A 4937-nucleotide genomic window follows, 5' to 3' on the forward strand; every position below is an offset into this window, starting at 1 on the left:
TGTTTGCTGTTTATATTTAAAAACAAAACAGAACAAAAACTTGAATGCAGATTGAGGACTAGCCTTCCACGTGATGAGTGAGCAGCTAAGTTACTGATGTGATTTGAAAGGCGCCAAGGAGACCTCCCTGCGCTCCAAAACTCTCCCCCAGCATGCTAGCCGTGTGTCTGAAACTCATCATAGGACTGCTAGTGTTGAGTATGGCTTTGTGTTTTGGGGTCCCCAGAAATGTCCATAGGAGTGCCATCTCAGCAGTGACCCATCATTAGGCTACTCATAATGACGTCCACAACTTTTCCTAATCCCCCCGCCCCTGTGGTGCTCGTTTTCTTCTCATCTACACTTGGTGTTTTGCATAGTGTTCTGAAAGCCAGATGACGTGGCTCTCTCATGCCACTTTCTGGATTTTTCATTGTATGTTAAGCAAACATGACCAAAAAATTACCATCATGCCCGTTTACCTTAAGACAACCATTTTTATTCCATAATGTTTCTCTACAGTCATTATCACTGTGCACGTAAGACCTTATATAGATGTCACCAAGGCTTGGAAGCTCTTTCTGCATTCTTTGTTTACCTGATATTATTTCCTATGCATTTCTTCATGGATCCGCTTAAACTTCACTATTATCCTTCTTAATGGTGAAGTAATATCTCATCAATTTGATAAAGCAAAGTTTGCTTAACCAATCCTCCTTTGTTGGGCATTTGGGCAATTTTCAGATTTTGATCACTCTGAATCACACTGTTATAAATATCTTTTTTTTTTAAATTTTTTTAAGGCATTTTTTTTTAAAGATTTTATTTATTTATTTGACAGAGAGAGACATAGTGAGAGAGGGAACACAAGCAGGGGGAGTAGGAGAGGGAGAAGCAGGCTTCCCTGCGGAGCAGGGAGCCCGATGTGGGGCTCGATCCCAGGACTCTGGGATCACGACCTGAGCTGAAGGCAGACGCTTAACGACTGAGCCACCCAGGTGCCCCTAAATATCTTTATACAAATGGCTTTTTAACTTTTGACCAATTTCCTGGAGATGGCTTCCCCAGAAGGGCATTTCCCAGGACCCATTTGGATTTTGAGCTCCTAGAAGTCAAGAACTGCATTTACTATTTCACTGACATTTTGTGTCCCCTATGCCTACCTCTCAATCCCTGATCTCACCCGGACAGAAATTTGTCCATTGGGAGGTCATGTGCTTGCTGTCTGACTTTGCAGAGTAGAAAAAAGTAGCCCTGTCTTTCCTATTGTCCTTCCTAAAAGGAGTTGACGATCTTTTTTTTTTTTTTAAGATTTATTTATTTTAGAGAGAGAGTGTGTGCGCACACAAGTGGAGGGAAGGGCAGAGGGAGAGGGAGAGAGATCCTGAGGCTGACTCCCTGCTGAGCACAGAGCCCAATACTGAGCTCGATCCCAGGACCCTGAGATCATGACCTGAGCTGAAATCAAGAGCCAGATGCTTAATTGACTGAGCCACCCAGGTACCCCAAGAAAGGAGTTGATCTTTATTCAAGAAATACATGAATCCTTGAAGGACTCAACTGCTGGGACACATTGTCCAATGGTGGTTGGGGAGGGCCCTCCCAGCAATTGCAGAAGGAAGGACCCTCAGTTACACTAGGCTGACTGCCTACATGTCAGCCTCAGAGTTTAACTTGGTCCTTTTCTTTCCTAGCAGGAAATGATGAGGACAAGGAAAGATTCTTCACCCCAGAAAAAAGACTCCTGGACTGAAAGATCCCAAGACCTTTGTGCTGAGCAAAGGTGAGGTCAGAGTTATTTCCAGAAGATCAGGAGTATTTCATTTTAAGCTATATGCATTCAATAAACAGATGATCAGAGATTAATTTCCCATTAGTGGGACTCCACATGGGTTGTCAGTGATGTAACAACTGATATTTTGCGTGCGGCACGAGCCCTTGGAGTCCCAGCCCCACCACTCACCAGTTGTGTATCAAAGGGCAAACCACTGACCTCAACAATGTCCTTAGGAGCTGTGCAATGAGGGGCACCTGGGTGGCTCAGTCGGTTAGGCGTCTGCCTTCGGCTCAGGTCATGATCCTGGGGTCCTGGGATCGAGCCCTGCATCGGGCTCCCTGCTCGGCAGGAAGCCTGCTTCTCCCTCTCCCACTCCCCCTGCTTGTGTTCCCTCTCTCGCTGTGTCTCTCTCTCTGTCAGATAAATAAATAAAATCTTTAAAAAAAAAAAAAGAAGGAGCTGTGCAATGGGAACAATGCTGGTCCTCAGGGGTTCCACAGAGTCATTGTGAGAGTCAACAATGTATGCATGAAAGTGCTTCACAAACACTAAGCAAATGGCACGGATTTCTACTGTTTATTGGTATTTGGATTACCATATCATTGGCTAATTGGAGAACATTTCCCTTGCACTTTTGAAGGGGGCTATGACCTGTATCTTTGCTTTAGAGCATCAGGTAACTGAGCTTAACAGCTCAACTTAATCAAGAGAAGTATGATTTCAATCATCATGTATTGAATGTTACTTTATGTGCAAGACACCCGAGCTTCCTCTGGAAAGGGGAGAGTCTGGGTTCCAGACTGTTCCCCATCCACTGCTTTATTTAATCCATACTACAACCTTGTATGAAGTAGGTATTATTCCCATGTTGGAACAGAAATGACTTGCAACAGGTCCTATCTCTGTACATGGCCAGGGTTGAGATTTGAACTTTGTCTGTCTCTCTCCAGGGCCTATCCTCTTGCCCTAATACCTTGCTCTCCACCTGTCCCTAGAGTCTTACTTTAGTGTAGATAGGTAATAGATCAAGGCATATAGACAGTGAGTACTAGAGGAAGGAGAAAGTACAATAAAAGTTTGCCATGTGCATCGGCTAGTTATTGCTGTATAACAGACCACTTCAAAATTTAGTGGCTTAAAATAATAAGCACATATTAAGCTCTCGAGTCTGTGGGTTGGCTAAGTGGTTCTTCTGGTCTACAATGGCCTCACTCAAGCTCCTGTGGTTAGTTGTGGGTTGCCTGGGGGTTGACTCATTGATCATGGCTGGGCTTTCTCACATGTCCAGGGCCTCAGCTGGGACAATAGGGCTAAGTCAGCTCTGCTTCATTTAGCCTCTTATTCAGGAGGCTAGCCTGGGCCTGTTCTCATGATGGAGGCATGGACGCAGGGTTCCAACAGAAGTAACAGTACTTGGGACATAGGTTCAAAACTGGCCCACTGTCACTTCTGCTGGCCAAAGAAAGAAATAAACTGGCTCTCTTTCAAGGAGTGGAAGAATAGGCTCTTATTCCTGATGGGGACTCCTACAAAGCCACATTGCAAAGGACTAGATGCAGAGAGGACATTGAGACCATCCATGCAATAAAACCTATAGTCCAATAGTTCTGTCCTACATATCTTATCTACATTAAGGTATCTAATCCTCATAACACCTCTAGGAAATGGAAACTTCTAGTAGCCTTCCTTTACAGATGGGGGCATCGAGGTACAAATGGATTAAGCAAATTTGCCCAAAATGGTACAATGGCTAAGTGGCAGAGGCAAGATTAGAACCCGGAGCCCACTCTCTTAGCCATCCATGCCTCATAGTGAGGTGTGTTTATAGCACAATCCTCCCCTGGGGAGGGACAGAAACCAAGGCCATCAAGGGAGACTGGACAGATTACACAGCCCTGAATACCTCATTGTACAGCTCCAGCAGGTGGTCAGGTTGGCTGACTTAGGTGAGCACCCTCTCCTGAGAAGGTACTGAGGGAAGAGAGGTAAGCAGTCCTGGAGGATGGCTCAGTTCAGCCTGGAGCATCGATCCCCATATCACTGACAAGGCTTGTTTTGTTGCATTTAATTTTTTAGAAAGGTCCCCTGGCTGGGACTTCCCGTGTCTGGCTCAGTCTGTGAGCTGTTTGTCTGGGAAGAGCCGGGAAGCCCTTGGACCTCTGAGACCCAGCCTGACACGTCAGCTCAGCATTGTCACAAAAATAGCCCTTCTCAGGGAAGGCAGGTACTTCCTCTGGCTGTGTTCCCCGCCCCCCCCCCCCAAACCCCCCCTGGCCTTCAGAAAAAAAAAAGGGACAAGAAGCAATTGGGACTGGCTGCGAGGGGGCTTTATGGGGACTCAGCAGTAACAAAGGGAGGAAATGAATATGCAGTATTAGTAATTACACTGTACACATCCCAATTTGTATTTCAATATGTCATTTCCATAATAAAACTGCCAAAGCAGTAACTAATGACACGGACTCATGTCAGGGAGCTGGCAGAGGAAGGGGGGACAGGGGCTTTCTTTTCCCTAATAACAAAATTGCCTTCAGTGAGAGATTCTTTCATGGCAGGCTGGCTGTTTCTGAGGTAGGTATATTCCTGGAGATGAAGCTGCAGCCCAAGCCTTCTCTGGAAAAGGAGTCAAGGTCGACTGGCCTAACTGTTGGGAGCTCCCAGAGTTCCATAACTCCCCAGAGTTGTATCCCAGGGAAGGGAGGCAGCCTGCAGGGCCCCCAGACCAGATAAGAACACACTGAGATGGGCTTCGGGCCTTGGAAAGCCCGTACGCCGAACGTACGAGCTTGCACCAGCCTTGTGAGTCTGACTGTCGGGTCCAAGGCTCCCCAACCTGTTCCATTGCTGAAAACCCTATGTTGTTGCACATGCTGTCTCTTCCACTAGAAGCACCCTTTGCCCTTTGCCCACGTGCTTGTTTACACTCAGCGTGTGGTCGCCTCCCGAAAAAGCCAGCCCCGACCACCGGTCCTAAGTGTCAGAGTCCTCTTCTGGAGAGATCTGCTCTCTACAGATTTGGATGACATCGCAGCACTTACTGCGATACATGGCAATGGTCACTGGTCTTCGCCTCTGCCCCATGGGCCTGCGGCACGACCTTCTCCGCCTCCCCCGATGGCCAGGTGAGACTTACCTCGTTGGCCCAAAGCTCATTTCCCCACTTATAGATGGAATAGAGTGT

Source organism: Neomonachus schauinslandi, chromosome 6 (genome assembly GCF_002201575.2).
Source record: "Neomonachus schauinslandi chromosome 6, ASM220157v2, whole genome shotgun sequence".
Taxonomy (NCBI): domain Eukaryota; kingdom Metazoa; phylum Chordata; class Mammalia; order Carnivora; family Phocidae; genus Neomonachus; species Neomonachus schauinslandi.